We start from the raw sequence: 19,613 nt of genomic DNA, 5'->3' as shown, positions 1-19,613 counted from the left end.
TCTCTTGATTTCTCTTTCAACTTCCATCATCAAGGAAAGACAATCTCCGAAAATTAGTTTCTTGGGAATTCAATATATACTACAGTTACCCAGGGGACACGAGACCATGAGGACAACAACCAAGGATCACGGTTAGACATTTAGCCCGGCGTTTTCTTCTGAAAAAGTGTCAAATGTGTAGCAAAGTTGCCAGAAAGGAGTTGGATTCTGAGGTCCAAGTTTTACATAGCAAGTTAAGTTAGGGGTGGGGAAGAGATAACAATCAACCTGAAGAGACTGGACACTTTCCCTCCTCGTAGTTAGCATACATGTTATGTTACACAGAGGAAAGGAAATATTTAAAAATGAGGTAAAAGCCCTTCCCAGGTATCTGCTATTTTCATTTGAAGTATTAATAAGACAAATTATTAATTTGGCTTTCAAGCATCAAATGTGCGTGGCCTCACTATTCAATGACATTTGGAGACTCTCTCTGGTCTTGTCTGCCTCTTCTCCTAGCTAGGTTTTACTTTACGACTCACTAAGATGTTTATTAAATGTAAAATGATAAAAGTAAGGTTTTTCACCTATTGTCATAGATGAGGAAATAATGTCACTAACGTTTGTAAGACTAAATTTTCCAAAGAAGTGTTGGAAACTAGGTTTCATTCTGAGTTATTTTTTTAATAAATAGTTTTAATGTTTATTGTTGAGAGAGAGAGAGAGAGAGAGAGAGACATAGTGCGATTAGGGAAGGGGCAGAGAGAAAGACACACACACACAGAATTTGAAGCAGGCTCCAGGCTCTGAGCTGTCAGCACAGAGCCTGATGCAGGGCTCGAACTCACGAACCGCGGGATCATGACCTGAGCTGAAGTCAGACACTTAGCCAACTGAGCCACCCAGGTGCCCCTATAACGTTATTTTATGTATGTATTCATTCACTCGGCACTTATGAAATCTTAAATGCAGGTATAGTGAAAAACCTTCTTGCTTCGAGGCAGGGATGGCCGTGTTGTGTAGATAAGAAGTAGCCTTAGCGTAGACAGGAAGTGGAAAGAAGAGGGAAGGCACAATCATGGAAAAGGTGAGGGATACCTGACAGTCAAATGTGGGAAGAAAACGTAAAGAGTTTTGGAGAGTGAACAGTGTGTGTGTGTGTGTGTGTGTGTGTAGAGAGAGAGAAACAAAATGAAGAAAAAACAAAGGCGCAGAAGTAAAAACATCTCCAAAACATCCCTGAACACTAGGCTCGCATCTCTTTAAAAAGTCCGGACAAATGAATTTCATTTTTAGTGTTGTTTTCTAAAATGTTTTGGACTAAGAATCATTTGACTCTAGGTGTGGATGTCTCTGACATTGGAATAAAACGTCCAAGGATCTTTTTACCACGGGAAAGGAAAATCCATATTTAACTTAACTAAATGATGCTTATTGAAAGTGCTGGACTTTCCCAGCGTGGTTAAATTACGCAAGAGTTGGATGTCTAAACGTATCTCGAGATGCAGACCAGGTTGGATTGGACTGTGCTTCGGCACTATGGAGGTGAAGTGCATGTTCTTTTCCACCCATAAGACCTGTACATGTGCCCCCAGGCCTCTGAGTCTCCTCACGCTCAGTGATAAATCTACTTGGAACGAGTGAGGTTTTCTGCCATCTTCCTGTGTCAAGTTCACTGAAAGCTCTTGCTGATCATGACATGTTATCTCATAAAAGCCAACATAAGCTCAGATGAAAATGCTTTAATTGAGAAACAAAGAACATGCTTACGTGCTTCTTGGATGCCCCCGACACGACCTCACCTTCTGTTTAACCTGCTGCGACTTGCTGGGCACTATTTCAAGAGGCGAACAGGGCCATGACTAGAACTCACTTATGAAAAGAAATGTATGGTTGAGATTTTGACAGAAGGCCTTGTCTAGAACGACCATATTCCACCAATGAATCATCATCTCCCCAGAGAAAGATTCTCAACTCCTCGCCCGAGGAGTTATATTAACTCCACCTTTATGCCTGCATCCAGACACAAAGGTTCAGAAGCCACTTGGGAACCTGCTTCTCACTGGACTTGCCTGGCCCAGGCCAGCAGAACATGGTTTCCGCCATATTTCGAGTCCGGATGGCCTGACTTCAAATTCAAGGTGGTGGATGAAGTATGCTTGTGTCCTTCCCTTCTTCCCCAAATCCAAGTGAAATGTCAACGAAGCAGTATGAGAGGGAGGATATTGATTACAAGAGTGAGAAAAAGGCAGGGGACAGGGGGACACTTTCCGTAGAGGAGAGTTTTCTGGAAGTATTTCTGAAAGATTCAAAGTGAATGGGATCATATTGATCAATAATCAAAGATGAAGGATTAGCAACAATTTACACAGCAGAAGGAGGCCACGGGAAGAGAGGCTAATGTTCTCGGCAAAACCCAAGAGGGGCTCTGAGCTGGAGGAAAGTAGGCACCGGATGTGAGTGAGGAGTACTGAATCCCTGTCCCGCCCATGCCCAGCCCAGACAAAACACTGGAGCACCGGACCGCAGCCCTCTGAAGAAGGCACATGTTCCCAGAACACCCAGCATAGGTGTCAGCACTTCTGAGAAACACCCTCATTACATTGGCCTTGGCAGGTGGAGGTGGGCTTGCCTTCAGCCTGCCTGCCTGGTCCACACACCCTGAAATAAAGAATGCAACTGGTATCCCCGTTACCTAAAAGCTCATCCGTCAGTGGTCTGTCTGATGGAGTGAAGCAGGGGACCTTAAATGATCTTCCTCCCCTGCCCCCAGAGCCAGAAGGTAGGGCACTGTGGCCACCCAAACGAAGCAGATCCCCCCCCCTTTTTAAAAAATATGTATTCATTTTTGAGAGAGGGAGGGAGAGTGCGCATGTCGGGGAGATGGGGGCAGAGAGAGAGGATGACAGAGGATCCGAAGCGGGCTCTGCACTCACAGCAGGGAGCCCGACGTGGGGCTCAGACTCACAAACTGTGAGATCGTGACCTGAGATGAACCAACTGAGCCCCCAGGCGCCCCGAAGTCGATCTCTTTTCATATTTGGGTTAATTTATAGAGAACTGACAGCGTTCATAGTGAGTGACATGCTTCCAGTCTAACCGTCATCCTGGAGGCAGCTCGGTCGGAGAGGCAGCCAACGGAGCGCCGCGGGAAGGCCCGCGATGAGCTTTGGAGTCAGGCTTCTGCTGCCATCCAGGCTCTGCCCCGTATAAGCTGTGTGCTTTTGAGCAAGCTGCTTAACCTCTCTGGGCCTCCACAGGTATCCACTGTGAAATGAAGATAATCCTTTACACTTCCACTTACTGGAGCATTACAGGCTTGGTCTTCTCCCTCTCGGCCTCCGGGCTCAGCTTAAACGTGCCACTGCCTTGGAGAAGCCTCCCCGGGCCGGCCTTGCCTCACAGCCCTGAACCTCACTCCTTACCACTGCACCCCGGGGGAGGCTTTCCTAACACACAAGCTGAGCTTACATTCTGACGGATTTAATTTTTATGTGACGTCTTCCCCTGTCCGTAAGAACCGGGACTGTGCTTATTACGTGGTTCACTCTATGCCCGGTGCCTACCATGAAGTGAGTAATAATCATGTCGCTAATGATACTAATCATAAAGCAAGCCCTTCCATAGCATTTATTATGGGCCAGGCAGGGTTCTAAATAATATTTAGGTGTATTGTTTCATTTACCCCTCACTCTACAAGGCAGGGCTCTGATCATCCTCATGTTACGGCTGAGGAAACTGGGGCACAGAGAAGTTCAGTGACTTGCTCATCGACTCACAGCTAGTGAGTGGCAGAACTAGAATTTGAAGTTAGCCAGTCTGGCTCCAGAGTCTGAACTTTTAACCAATCCAAATGTCACATCTGCCCCCAGTAACACTTGTGTCTTCCAAAGGTGGACAAAAACAGAAAAATCTTTAGCACACAGCAGGGTATAGTGAGGCAACCCTGGAAAATCCGCTTCAAGAACCGTTATGTCTTTCACAGGAAAATGCGTGATGCTTCTTTGGATGACACTTTTAGAAAGTAGCTAGCAGTTTTAAAAGATTGCTTTGGGGTGATACTTTGCATTGCATTTTGATGGGGATTTAAAACTTTTTTTTTTTTTTTTTTTTTTTTTTTTGATTAAGAGGAGAGAGAGAGCTGAACAGGGGAGAGGGACAGAGGAAGAGAGACAGAATCCCAAGCAGGCTCCATGTTCAATGCAGAGCCCAATGCGGGGCTTGATCCCACAATCTTGGGATCATGACCTGAGCCCAAATCAAGAGTGGGATGCTTAACTTACTGAGCCACACGGGCGCCCCTCCCTTTTTTTTACAGAGAGAGAGAAAGAGAGGGAGGGGGAGAAACATTTTATATGTAATGAATTTGATAAAAATTTTAAAATGTATTTACTGTGTATAGTGTTCATTGGCAGAAATGACTCATCTATCCGAATTGGCCGTAGGAGCCTATTGCTGGGATACAGAAAAATGACTGGGTCCCTTTGTAATGTCTTGGTACAACATCTGCCCTTACGCGACAGAAGGTACTGGTTAGCATCGCGATGTCCCCCCAGAAAATGCTACTTTAGGTCCAACAAGAGTGAAGCCATCACCCCAGCATATCCTTTGTGCCAGAACATGTCAAAGAGGAAGGCGGTGGCGGCTCATTCTCGAGTCCGTTGGAGGCCGACCGGGTGGAGGCGTCACTGTGGTGGCACCAAGAAGCCGGAGTTCTGGGCTAGCGGTGAGAATTGGGGGTGACTGACAAGCTGGTGGGAGTACGTCTGCTTCACATCTCTGCTGCACCTTCCCCACCACCAGGGGTAATCTGTGCAGAGTCGTGGAAAGAGCCCGGAGGCCAAGGCAGGGGACAGAAAGCCCCATGTGCTACGTAGGCTGTAGCACACCCTTTACATGGGAACTCGGGGACTCGTGGAAGGAGTGAATCAATCAACAGGTGATAAAAATCGACTCCCCCCACTTCCCCCCCCCCCTCCTCCTCCTCATCATCATCAAGGTCCGAGTCCTGTTGGGCTTCTCTGTAAATTTTCCAGAGGCTCACCAATTGTTCCCAAGTGAAAATGACCCCAAAGGAGGAGACCTCCCCACGCCCCCCCAGACTAAAGTACAGATGTACCCCACCCAGACTGAGGAAAACCAGGTCACGGATTTGACCATTTTCCAGGGCAGGGGTCAGTGAGACTCTCTTAACTTCTATCATTTCCAGATGGGCAAGTCCCATTAAATATAGGAACTCAAATGGCCAGTAGGGAGTTAATCGGTGCTTTCTTAGCTAAAAAGTGGAAAACACAAGCCAAGGATGTGATTCTCCCTGAGCCTGGCTGCCCTTTATCCGCTTGTACCTCTGCTCTCCTGGTGCTCCTTCTTTCTACTCAAGAGCTTGGGGCCCAAGTCTATTTCAGTGGTAACTCATGACCTGTTTTTCCCACATCCGTGATTTGCAGGGTTCTCTTCTTTCAGCGTCTGTCTCTTCATTTCCACTTAGTTATACTGGCCTCCTCTTTATAGGCATCCTTCCCACCTGCTGACATTTATTGAATTGTACAATTAATCACTTTGGAAACAAGCGCACGGTTCTTCCACTTTAAAAACCCAGGTGCTGTTGCCAAGCCCTTCTTCACCCTCACTTTCCGAACTTTGGCACAGGTGCTGCTCAAAGCAGATTGCTCTGTCGTGGGTACATTTGGATGCGTCGGAAAATCCTCCTTCGGTGCTAAGGTAGCTTCCCCATCAGCAGCTCTCTGCAGACTGCGTGCATAATTTCAATGTCCCATTAATATCATACCTGACATTTTGCGGGCTTCTATGTTTGACTGAACTCTTCTTGGGTCAGAGTAAACCGTTCTCATCTTCAATAGAAGGCCGTAATAGTGCAGCAGTTAGGCAAAGGCTCAGGGAGCAGCCTGCCAAGTTCAGATCCCAAGTTGAGCCACTTACTACCTTTGTGACTTCAGGCAAAATGATAAGCCTCGGTTTTCTCATCTGTTGAATGGATGAGTATTCATGAGGATCTAATGCCCATGGCGGTGCTTGCACAGTAAGAGACACATGGTGAGTATTCAGTACAGGTCAGTTATCAGTAGAAAATAAAAGGTTTACAGACGTTGCTTGCTTTTTCCCCCCCTTTCTACAAATCATATTAAAAAAAAAAAAAATCTCTTGATGTTTTCTTGCTCAGGGACACACAATGTTCTCTGGGTGATGGAGGGACGGGGGTGTTGTGTATGCCTCCTCTGTGCTTTGAAGTTAGCTCCCATGGTAACTTGAGACAATTTCCATAACCCCTTCTGTGTCCTCTCCCATGAGTAAACAGCTTTGAAATAATAGAATAATACCTCACTTACTCAGAGGCCATTCATTTTACAACCTTAACTTTTCTCGTCACAGCCAATTCCGGAGAAGCAACAAGAAAAGACTCGCAGAGCCAGAAAGAGATGCACCCGATTCATTAATCCACGATGCTTATGGGAGCAGCTTGGCGAAGGGCTCTTCATACATTCGCCACGTACAACCACGTTACACAGGATTCTAGAGAGGTTGCTGAACAAAACTTGCGGTGGCCTTTGACCAGAAGCAATATAATTCTGACCTGCCCTGGCCCAGTGGGAATAGGGAGTAGCCACTTAGAGCTGGAAGGATGCCCCTGCTGAAGTCAGGAGTACAGACAGCTGTCTGACTTCTCCAAAGGACTGTGACAGACTCAACCTTTAAATCGGCCCACCAAGTGTCAGTCACCAGATGGGGTGGGGGGCTTGTATCCGGGACAGGAATGAGGGCATGCTATTCTAGTCTGGTTTCTAGAAAGTGATTCAGAGCAAAGAACATGAGCTCTGGAGCTATGAGGATGGAGTCTGAATTGTCTGAGCCTCTGTCTTCTCAGCTGTACAATGGGAGTAAGATGACCTCTTCTGCAAAGTTATTATAACAAAAGACACTATGTATAAAATACCGGCATAAATGGTATCTCATCATTCTTTTGCCACTATTACTGATACAACTATTATGTTCATTATCATTGTTATTCTAAGAAAGTGCCAAAGAGGGTAAGTAACAGTCCCACAAATCAAGGCTTAAGGTTAACACAGTCACATGTAAACAAAGTAACTCAAACAGAGAAGAGAGCCTTGGTGCTAGAATGAAATGGCAAGGTCAAGAGAGAGGTGAGACAGGAAGTATCATTGGCTCTTCTTTTTATTTTTTATTTTTTTTTTAATGTTTATTTATTTTTGAGAGACAGAGACAGAGCATGAGTAGGGGAGGGGCAGAGAGAGAGAGAGAGAGGGAGACACAGAATCCGAAGCAGGCTCCAAGCTCTGAGCTGTCAGCACAGAGCCCGACACGGGACTCGAACCCACGAACCGTGAGATCGTGACCTAAGCCGAAGTCGGACGCTTAACTGACTGAGCCACCCAGGCGCCCCTTATTGGCTCTTTTTTATCAGCCAAGGAGTCTTGGGTTGATGGTTGGGCCAGATTAACTTGAAGGTATGAGCCCCCCACAAAAGGAAGGGAGGGACTCATGAAAGACAGTCTGACAAAACGAAAGAGAAGAAACCAATGTCCACAATATCTGGGGCAAACCATGTTGGGGGCCATAATACCATAAAGGATGTAAATTGCACGGTGTTCACACTCAGACAATGATGAGCGATCACAGGCATGGTGCTGGTGCCTCAAGGAAACATCAAATTATGTCCAGTGGCCACCGTTTCAGACCGAAGAGGAACCTGTGAAATATTTCAGGGACCCTTCTATTGACCACTTTCCATTTTTACAAGTTTCTGATTAAACGGGGTAAACTAAGTTCCCTTCAAAAGTTAACTGTATGAAAAATAGTCTCAGCTGAGGCTGAATAAATGAGCCATTAACTGTACATTCAGTACTTGTTCTATTTTATTTTCTATGCTCATTTTTTTCCCCTTTGAATTGTGGCAGGAATTAGCCACCCACACCCTAAGCATTCCAAGTTAAATCTAGTTTACAATAATCACGAACTGTTCTCCAAACATGAAAATGGCAGTGTTTTAAGTCATTTGCAAACGTGCCTCCCAAGTCAGTTGGAAGGATGAAAAGGGCTCTGTCAACCTGAGCAAATCTCAATTCTACAATCTTTGCCAGGACCCCGGGGAATGGCCCAACATATCATTTTAGGGTCGCTACAAAGCACCCAGCTCAGAGTTTTGAAAGAAAGGAGGACAAAGCAAGGTTTAAACCCAGCAGGAGTAGGAGGAGCAGGGCTATAGTCAAAGGATTAACTTGATAAGATAATGTTCAGCTTTTATTTAAACCCTAAACTGCAGGATGTGGATTCTTAAAGTTTGCGTTCCTCTTATCTCCCGTCTCTGCTCCCGACAGATGAACAAGGCACTGTGGTTCAGCAAGAGGACTCGTATAATCCACATTCCAGCCCCATTTGGGGGGAGAGGGGGAGGCAGTGGCTGGAGTTGGCGCTCTGATGCTAATTGTGACTCCAGGCAAATCTGATCACCTTTCTCACTGTGGATCTGAGTGTACCTGTCCATAAAATTAGAGAGTTAGAACGGACGATCCCAGGCTCCTTCTAGGTCTAGGGTCCAACAGCTTTATCTACCCACAAGATTCCGAGAGAAGAATAACTGATGTCCAGACTTCGGAATGGAGGGGGAGACAGGAAGACTTGTTGCTGATATATACCACATTCCCCCTGACCAGTGTTTTTTAAAAGGCTATACTGGACATCCTAAGCAGTGCTGAAAAAGAGGTAGGAGTGCTCTGAAGAGCTAGAAGGACAAAGAAAATATTAGAAATGAGGCAGTAGAAGGAAGTTCAGCCAAATGCATTTCCTTTCCTTGGAGATCAAGTCATTGCCAAAGAAGCCAGGAGGACTTTAACCTGTAGGCTCCCTGCCCTGATCCAGCCGATTGACAGAATCGTCACCCCAGTGAGCTCTACTGGGTACAAAGCAAGGCTTTCTGGAGCAGGAGCAGATTGATGGGAAGGTAACAACAGGGTCCTTTGGTATTTCTTCGCAGGTATGATCATTCTGCTGTGCCACAGACCCGAATTTGCCATTACCTGGATTTGTGACCCAGAGCAAATGACCTTTTTTTTTTTTTTAATTTTTTTCTAATGTTTATTTACTTTTGAGAGAGAGAGAGAGAGACAGAGTGCGAGTAGGCGAGGGGCAGAGAGAGAAGACGCAGAATTCAAAGCAGGCTCCGGGCTCTGAGCTGTCAGCACAGAGCCCGACGTGGGGCTTGAACTCACATACCACGAGATCATGACCTGAGCCAAAGTCAGAGCCACTCAGGCACCCCAGCAAATGACCTTTTGGGCTTTGTTTCCTTTTCAGTGAAAGCAGATGATAGGAATTTATTCCTACCTTACACAATGGTGGGATAAATGAAATAATATGAACAAAACACTGAACACTCTTCCTGGGGACATAGGAAGGCCCCAATAAATAGAAAAGCTCTATTGTTGACAAGCTCAACACAGGGACTTCCATAGTTGACGATTATATACCAAGAGAGCCAAATGTCCCTTTCACTGTTGGGTGGCATTAGCAGTCATGGAAAGACAGAAAACCTCCTTTAGAAAAAGAAATCTCTGAGCTCCCAGCATTTTAGAACAGAAGAATGTGAGACAGAATACAGGATGTTCATGTTTACCCTTTAGGCAAAGTATTGTCATCCTGTTTTCTATTTAAGAGCAGAAAGGGACAGGAGGGGAACTCATATTTCGTGAGGAAAGGAACTGAATTCTGACTACAGAACATAACCCTCCCTCCCCTTACCCCACTCTGACCCCCACACAACAAGGACACCCGAGCCCTGCCCTTCACCAAAGGACAGGCTACTAATGTCCCATCAGCCTGTGGCCGGCTTCCTGCCAGTCTAGACTGGTTCCTTACCCGGAGAAGGAAGTAGCCCAGCTACTGGGCTGAGCTTCTGGTCGCAAAGCTGCTCCTGCATGGAGATTTTTCTCAGGGCTGCAGGATTACATGGGCTGAGATCCCAGCCATCGTGTTGGTATTGCCTCTCCTTTGATAAGTTCTTAAACCTGGCCGTACATGAAATTTCCCAAACTCAACTTCATGTGCCCTTAGATATTTAGAAATATTGGTGTGATCAGGTGGGCTTTTGTTTTGTTTTGTTTTTTGAGAGACAGAGAGTGGGGGAGGAGCAGAGGGCGAGGGAGAGAGAAAATCTTAAGCAGATTCCACACTCAGCGTGGAGCCAGACGTGGGGCTCAATCCCACAATCCTGGGATCGTGCCCTGAGCCAAAATCAAAAGTCAGATGCTTAACCAACTAAGCCACCCAGGCGCCCCTTAGTGTAATCTTAATAAAGGTCTAATTCTTAAATATGGAGAACAAACAGAGGGTTCCTGGAGGGACTGTGGGAGCGGGGGATGGGCTAAATGGGTAAGGGGCATTAAGGAATCTACCCCTGAAATCATTGTTGCACTAGACGCTAACTAACTTGGATGTAAATTAAACATAAATTAAATTTAATTTAAAAAATAAATAAAGGTCTAATTCCTACTCAACAGAGGGATGAAAAGAAGCTATTTCCTATGAACATACTTTGGCTTTTAAAGTACAAATGATTACTACTGTAATCTGCGAATAAGGATATTGACATTTCAGATCACTTTATAATTCATTTACTACATAAAATTTACTTATTTACTTATTAAAGTTTATCGATTTCGAAAGAGAGAGAGAGAGCCCGTGCACACGCGTGAGCAGGAGAGGGGCAGAAAGAGAATCCCAAGCAAGCTCTGCATGGTCAGCACAGAGCTCGACGTGGGGCTCAATCCAAGGAACTGCGAGATCAAGACGTGAGCCAAAACCAAGAGTCAGATGCTTAACCGACTGAGCCGTCCAGGCGCCACTATAGAATTTATTTTTAAAAGAAGTGCTCATCCATTTATATTACGGCTGCCTTTGTAGGAGCTAATGATGATAAAACCCAGACAGACTCTTAACCATGGAGAACAAACTGATAGTTAACCAGAAGGGAGGTAGGTGGGGGGATGGGGGATAAGACAGGCACTTGTTGTGATGAACCTTGGGTGTTATACAGAAGTGTTGAATCACTACATTGTACACCCGAAACTAATAAGACGCTGTGTGTTAACCGACTGGAATTGCAATACAAACTTTTAAAAAGGCGTACATCTCCTATGTCAACTGCTGTTTTGGAACGCTGCTACAAGGCGAGATCACCTGGCATGGATATACAGCCATGGCTTCAGATTACTACCTGTTTCTATTTAAAGACTGATCTGCACACTTTCGACAAACTCTGGACAAGACGGTGTGCAATCAGGGGGGAGTGGTTTCATGCTACTTTTAGTTATGAGAGGACATGCATATTGATACATTGATGAAGAAAGCGCGGCTCACCGTGAATGTCCGTAGAATCCCTGTTTTCGAGATGTGAAAAGTAACCATGGCTACATTTCGGACTTTTTTGCATTGTTTGGTTTTCTTGTTAGTTTTTTGTTTTTTTTGTTTTGTTTTGTTTTGAGAACAAGGTGTTGCATCAGCTTGAAGGTTTTAAAACACGTGTTGCTGACACTCTTGGCCCTAAACTTGCTTTAGCACGAAAAGGACACTATTGATTCTCCCAACCTCAATTTTTACAACAACCAAGTCTGTTGATATACTAGATAGACTTGTACCTGGCATAGTTGGTCTGAGGCATTTCAGCCAGTTGCATAATCAATACCATTTGCTTTGCTGGAATCGATCACGGGATAATTTGAATCAACTGGTAGGTTGTCCAAAGTAAGAGGGGTAGGCCATGACTTGGCTTAACTATTTTTTTTTTTAAATAAAAATCCCGTGCAAGTTTCTTGCACCTAACTGCCCACATCTTCCATTTCTATTTTTTTTTAATTTTTTTTAACGTTTATTTATTTTTGAGACAGAGAGAGACAGAGCATGAACGGGGAGGGGCAGAGAGAGAGGGAGACAGAGAATCTGAAATGGGCTCCAGGCTCTGAGCTGTCAGCACAGAGCCCGACGTGGGGCTTAAACTCACGGACCGTGAGATCATGACCTGAGCCGAAGTCGGACACTTAACTGACTGAGCCACCCAGACACCCCCACATCTTCCATTTCTAAAAATAAATTTCTCTTACGTCTCCCATCCACTTAAGCCAGCACCTCACCTCCCTCTCTATTACAGCCCCATGTGGTGAAAGTTCACCCTCTGTCTGGTCTCCAATCAGGCACCGTAGGACCTGATGGCCACCGGGGGTGGGGAAGGGGTGAGAGAGGATAAGCTACTGAAATATATCAGAAATATCAGAACTAAATTAGTAGTAGAAATGAATCCTTAAAGGTCAGGCATCCATTAAAACTTCCAAGGGACTAGTAAACATGAATCCAGACACAGTGATTTACATGCTGGCAAAGCAGGGTTTGACACCTGTGTCCCAGTCCTGGCTCAGCCATGCATCAGCCGTGTGACAATGGAGAAGGGATCTAACTTCTCCGTGTCTTTTGTATAAACTGAGGAAAGAAAGTGTAGCAATAGTTAGGGTGATCATATAACCCACTGTCCAAATCAGGGTCCTTTGAAAGTGAAAGGGGGTGTTACTACTAATTATGCTAAGACTACGGTCATAAACAGGGGCCACACACAGACAAAATGGGGTACATGGTCATTTGGGTAATATTTTCTAACGTATAGAAATATTTTCTAACGTGAAACTCAAAGAAGCCAAGCCATGCGAAATTAATTACTCAAGGGTTGGGCATCCAGGGTGTCAGTTAGCAGTGTGAGTGGGGCTGAGAGTCAAGGGATCCAATGTGAACAACACAAAAATAAGCAGCACTGAGCAGCTTTCAAAGTTGGCTCTGCACGGAGGTCGGTTGGCTTGCATTTCATTTCAGGATGGGAGGGGTTGCAGGCCCCAGACATCAGGGGAGGTATGGAGGCGACTTTCCAGCACGGATGGGGTGCAGCAGGCAGAAGCAGATTAAGATCAGCATGCACTCCTGGAGAGAAGCTGGAGCGAGGGACAAAACGGGATCTGAAGCTTCACTGGCCACACCGACTTCGGATCTGGGGGGAAAGGGAAGGAAGAGAAGAGAAAGGGAGGGAAGGGGAGGGAAGGGGAAAGGAGGGGAAGGGAGGGGAGGGAAGGGAAGTGGATGGCAGGGGAGGGGAGGGGAAGGGAAGGGAGGGAAGGGAAGGGGAGTTCCACCTCAGTGTTCATATGACCACCCATGAACTTGGTCTGCCCTATAGCTGGAGTCCCTAAAACCTCACCTCTAGCTTCCAAATCTCCTCCATCCCCCAAATGCCTAGGTCCACACTTCCTTCTAGATATTTTGCTCCCCACTAATCCAACGTTGCCTTTGGGCTTTGTTTCTGAATCAGCTCTGCCTTGCAACGGTCCTAGTGCTTTTAATTGCTGCACCATTTATCTCTGCTGCCTCCTTTTTCATTACATTACCGCCCATGTGCAACGGGAATGCAAGCACGAGCACAGGTCACACGCACCTGCTGATGGAGGACGGGGTCAGAGAGCAGCCTGTGTTGGGATTTTCCATGCGACCCAGTGCCTGATGCCAGAGGCGGCTGCTCTCAGGAACGGTGAGCCTAAGACTTGAAGCCCAGAGCTTCCAGCAAGCCAAGGAGGACCGAGGGGAAGCTGGAAAGAGAGTCATTTGTAGACGTGCCATGTAGTCCATAGCTACAGGGAGGATTAGATCGGAAGACAGATTCCCAGAGGGAAGACGGGCGTCCAAAAGAGAGCGAAGAACCCAAAGGGACTCCAGAAGGGTGAGCAGGATGTGAGCGTGCAGGCATGGGACATGGTCAACATTCTGTAAACAAGCACATGTCGCTCCAGCTGTCTCCTGTCTGTGTTTTCCCCAATGCGGATTCCAAAAGCTGTGAAGTTCCGCACCCTCAGAACTCCCGGGGACTCATGAACACACTCCCCTGTTGCAATTCCTCTCGTCACCCCCACCGCCTGCCCGATGCTACTTCTCGCCGCTTTCCATCTCAGGGTATCCAAGAGCCAGATAGAGATGCCCCCCGCCCCCCCAATGGCAATCTATGTAGGTTAGAGTTCTGCCGACTGTCAGTTTTCCGTGTATTTTCTTAACATGTGCCTCTTTTACTGTGTGTCTGAGTCAGCATGAGCGGATGAATAAAAATGAATGAATAAGTAGCAAACCAACTTACTAAAGTGATTCAGAAGCATCTGGCTTTTCTTGGCTTAGCACCTTGGTGTTATTTGTATTATTGTCCTTTTTAAATATTTACTCAACATCCTCCTCACCCCCTCTGGTGTCAGAGGCAAAGGGGAGCTTCCCCTTCATCAGATCGCCGCTTCCAGGCTCTTGCTTTCTGGATGGTTCCTCTCCCCTCCCCTGGCTCCTTCTCCTCAGCAGCATAAAAGCTTCTCCCGCGTATTAAATAAACAAACAAGAATAAAACCTCCCTCAGCCCTGGAATCTCTATGGCTACAGCACTCTCTCTCGCCTTCCCTTCCAGGCAAACAACTGGAAAGAATCATCTAAAGACCTTATTTCTCTCCTTCCTCTTCTCCCATTTGCTCTTGACCCAGGGCAATCTACTGCTGGCACTTGCTTCACTGAACTCACTCCACCAAAGGGTCACCAGTCAGCCCTCTGACACGGGTTTTGTAAGGAACAGAGATGGCCTAAGTCTCTCGATGTATTTTGTTCTCTTACAAACGTGTTGCTCTTGGCATTTCATTCATGGTATGAAATTTTTTGTGAAAACCTTCCTCAGGGTGGCTTCAGCGTGGTGAGTTTCCTGAAGCCACAAAAGTTATGTCCTATCATTTGTAATAAAGCACTGGGATCACTCAGGTCACACGCGCACACATGCACCTGCACACACACACACACACACACACACACACACACACACACACAATGATTAGCTTTTCATGCATGGTTGCTGTGCTTTCTAATGGTCTGTGTGGCTGGTTTCTAAAAACACAAGGAAAAAATCATGACCTCTGAGGAGCTCCTAGTGTCTGGAGATACGTACTCTGTTCATTACAGTCATTAATGGAATTGTGCTTTCCGCGTGTGGAGGATCAAACCGTAAGTGATTTAAAACAGAGGAAGAAACAGTCCACATTTTCTCCCCTCTCTCTTTCTTCTTTTTCTTTATTGTACGGCAAGACCCTTAACATGAGATCTACTCTTTAAATAGATTTTTAAATGTACCTCGCAGTATGGTCTGTAGGCACGATGTTGTTCAGTGCATGGCTAGAAGTTACTCATCTTGCAGAACTGAAACTATACCCACTGATCAATGACTCTCCCTCTTCTCCTCCCCTGTGTACTTTCTTTTAAGTGACTTATTTTTTTTTTTTTTAGAACAACCTGTTCACTTTTACACCGTATTAAGGACTTCCTGTACACACCTCGTGGCAAGGAAGAACGCTAATCCCCCCAGGAGGCCAACAGAATTTCAACACGTTCCCAAGGCCTTGAGGGCGTCTTTGCCAACAGTAGGGAAGGACGAAGGGATTGCGAATGGAGACGCCATGAGACACCCATGGCTTCCGTGTCTTTCCTCCGGAAAATAAAAAAAAGATGCCAACGCAGGGCTGTGGCTATTACTGGAAAGAAGATCGATCACTAGAAATTGTTGTGCTACTTTGGCATTGAAGGAGTTAACCTACCAAAAAGATGTTTCGGGTCAACAGTGGGCAGCCAAGTAATATTACGGGCAGTGATATCTTATCAGTATTTTAAAGTTATTGGCTTTACAGGGATTGTAGAAGTAAGAGGGGAAATAATGGTAACAGACTCAGCAGTCTCTCACAGTGATGTGTATTTACCAACAAGTATGAAGGAAGCAATAAGTAGATGCCAGACGCTTTGGCAAGTCATGGGTGGGGCTTACAGAGGCTTGCAACGGTAGACAATAGGGTTTCTACAACACAGTTGTATTCAAAGTCAATGGCAGGACAGACAGAGGCAGTTAAGTTGGCCAGGGAAGTTAGTTATGGTTCCTCAGAGGCTGAAGTCTTTGAGTTGTGTCGTGAAGGATGAATAAACGGCACTTGGGAGGTAAAGTGAGGAAAAGTGTTTCGAACATAAAAACCAATGTCCCTCATGAAGGCATCCCACTTCTGGAGGCCACATCTGGAGGCAGATGTCACTTCTCTGTTAAATGTTGAAATCTCTAAATACAGGTACCTTGTTTTATTGCACTTCGCAGATAGTGTTTTGTTTTGTTTTGTTTACAAACCGAAGGTTTGTAGCAACCTTGCATTGAGCAAGTCAGCTGGTGCCATTTTTCCAACAGCATTTGTTCCCGTCTCTGTGTCACATCCTGGTAATTGTTGCGATATTCCAAACTTTTTCATTATTGTATTTGTTATGGTGATCTGCGATCAAGTGATTGACAGCCTGCCGGAAGCTTGGATGATGGTTAGCATTTTTTAGCAGTTAGGTTTTTTTTTTACATAAGGTATATACATTGTGTTTGCTTTTTTTTAATACACAATGCTATTGTGTTCTTAATAGACTACAGTTTAGTGTAAGCATAACTTTTATATGCACTGGAGACCAAAATATTCATTCGACTTGCTTTACTGCCGTATTCACTTTACTGCAGGGGTCTGGAACCAAACCCACATGGTCTCTGAGATATGCCTGCGTAAGTGTCGCCCCCTGGTGTCCACTGTGAAAAGAGGCCTCAAGTTAGAACCCTCATTCATCGTCTTTGCCAGATTGTTTTATAAAAGTAACCAAACCGTCATCCTTGGTGTTATTCAATCATCGCATCATGTATCCAAGTTTTTGTTCCTGAACGGCACGGTGAATAAGAGGAAGCACAGACCAAGACCTACAATAACAACCGTATGAGTCTTTCTCAGTGAGTTCACACGAAGTAAACCTGCTTCTTCTTAGATGACAGACAATAAAGAGAATTATTTCCATTCATTTCTTTGGCCTTAAAGGCTGAGATCTGTCTACCATTCAGGTTTCTTTAACTTACGAGTATAACGGGATACAGGAAGTGTTTTAGTGACTAGTTACCACAGTATGTGAATAGCCAGACCAGCCAGTCTCAAAGGAAAGAAACAGTAGATGAAATCTCATTACGCACCCCTCCCAGAATGGGCCTGTGGTATCGTTAGATGCTCAGTGCACACCACATAAGTGGTATGAACCGTATCAGTGTGGCCTGCCCTGGTGTGGACAAGTGAGAACGAAAAATTAGAGAAAATGGTTAAGTGCCATCTCTAAGAACGGAAAGGAATTTCAGAAGGTTACAGGCTTGAGTTAGAGTTTGCCGCACACCTACCACCTCAGGAGGGTTTGAATTCCCCCTGGTGGGAGGTAGCAGGCCTTTATTTTACCGATTCACCAGGATACGGATCGTAGGAACAGAACTACCCCCTGGGCAGTGCAACTTTCTCAAGTACAATCAGAGAAAAGACCCACAGTCCTGAAATTATGCTTCACTGATGTTGTTGACTTCGGGTTGAATCAAATAAGCGTTTCGTTCAAGAATGGCACGTCTAAAGCAGAGAAAAACATTTTCATAGCTGTTAGTTTCCAGGGAAGGTTTTCTCTAGTAAAAGTCCTTTTTCCAAATTCTATGGACCGGAGTTCTTGGTATACCATTAGCATCTTTCATCCCTAATGGCCTTCGTTGTCTATGAAACTACAAAAAATATCATCCCTTTAAAATTCTGTAATATGCACTTATTCTGATAAAATAAGGTCAGTGATTCCCAAGCCACTTGGGGGAGAAAAACCGTGTTGTGTTGCATGAACTGCTCAAAGGCCACGGAAGTCTCACTTATACTGTTGCTTCAGGTCTAATGATAATAGAAGCCACTGTTAAGTTCAGTCAGGTCTACCAAAAGCAAATATTATCATAACAAAACCAAGGAGCTATTTAATAATCATAAAAGTGATGACGACTAACATTTCTTGAGCATGGCCTGAATGCTCAGCATTTTCTCATTTCATCTGTGATGTGAGTGTCATCTTATCCCTGGTAGTGGGTTAAATGGTAGCCCCTCAAAGGGACGTGTCCACATCCTCATCCGTGGAACTGGTGAAGGTGACTTTATTTGGGAAGAGTCTTTGCAGATGGAATGAAGTTAAGGATTTTAAGGTGAGATCATTTTGGATTATCGGGGTGGACTCTAAATCCAAAGGCAAGCGTCCTCATAAAAGGAGGGTGGAGGACACGCAGAGAAGAGGGGCCACCTGAGAATGGGTCGGAGATTGTGATGTCGCAGTCGCAAGCCAAGGAATTGGCTCCAGGGAGCTACTGGAAACCGGCAGAGGCAAGGAAGGATTCACCCCTAAAATCTTCAGAAGGAGCACCGACTTGTTACCTACTTGATTCAAGTCTTCCAGTGTGTGAAAGAATAAATTTCCGTGGTAAGCCACATAGTTTGTGTTAATTTGCTATGGTACCCCTAGGAAATGAACGCATCCCTATTTTAAAGCTGAGAAACCTGAAGCTCAGAGAGGTTAAACAACTTTCCCAGGGCCACACAGCTAGTATTAATATATGGGAGAGCCATGTTTGCATGCGTCGTTCTGATTCAAGAACATGGGTTCTAAGCATAAAGCCACAGGCCTGGCTTAAAAGTCTAGAGAGCATTTATTTTCCTAAGTGAAAACCATGAATGCCTAGTGTGCTGATCAGAGTTTCAGAGCAGCCCCTTCCGGCAGCTTCCTGCCTCCAGAATCAATTGTTTGCATTAAAAGAGCCATTAGGGTCTATCCATCAGCAATCCATACCTCTGTGGGGCCCAGCTTCCAACTCAGGGAGAAGAGAGTTCTGCATTCGGCCCCCAAAGTAGCCGTCAGGGCTTTGCTTTCTTTCTCTAATCATCCGGATGATCATCTCTACTCAAGCTGGGCAATAAGACAAGAGGGAATGAACTTTAAATTAAATCTATAAAGTGCTTGAAATCAATCACGCCTTCCATGAAACTAATTTTAGAAAAGAGGTCAGCAGGTATATTAGAGTCACTTTGGAAGAGAACTGAGAAATGGGGCTTCCTGTTGTCTTTAGAAAGAACTTCGTTGTCATGAGATAGAATCTGTCTTGCCTCTACATCGGGGACAGCTGCCCTAGGGAAACAGCAAGTCTCTAGTAGTCAAAGTCGTGACTTGATGCTCTAAGAACAGGCTTCCCCTGCTCCCCTCCCCCCTCCTGAAGAGCAGCAGTCACCGATCCATCATCCACGGGCCACCAGGCAAGCTCTCAGGGACACAGCACATGATTTCAATCAGTGGTAAATCCATGGAGGGGACAAAACAAATCTTTAAAACATGTAAAGTTTTGGGGCGCCTGGGTGGCTCGGTCGGTTAGGCGTCCAACTTCGGCCCCGGTCATGACCTCACAGTTCCCGAGTTTGATCCCCGCGTCGGGTTCTGTGATGACAGCTCAGAGTCTGGAGCCTGCTTGGCATTCTGTGTCTCCCTCTCTCTCTGCCCCTCCCTCGCTCACGCTGTCTCTTTCTCTCAAAAATAAATAAACATTAAAAAAAAAACAAAAAACATGTAAAGTTCATGCAATTCCAATTAGATCTCCACTCCAGCAATGTTGATTGAATGCTACTTACCTATGGGTCGGCAACTTGATTTTTGCCAAACGGCTG

General features: G+C 45.5%; 1 protein-coding gene across 1 annotated transcript in view; it reads right to left on the bottom strand.

Annotated features, from left to right (window-relative positions):
- The window catches only part of DOCK10 (dedicator of cytokinesis 10), a 266,202-nt gene that overhangs the window by 210,009 nt on the left and 36,580 nt on the right, over nt 1–19,613 (bottom strand). The gene's annotated exons all lie outside the window — the stretch shown is intronic.

This window comes from Panthera pardus, unplaced genomic scaffold (assembly GCF_024362965.1).
Source record: "Panthera pardus isolate Hobbes unplaced genomic scaffold, ASM2436296v1 HiC_scaffold_10, whole genome shotgun sequence".
Classification (NCBI taxonomy): Eukaryota; Metazoa; Chordata; class Mammalia; order Carnivora; family Felidae; genus Panthera; species Panthera pardus.
This window is presented reverse-complemented; position numbering and strand designations above follow the sequence as displayed.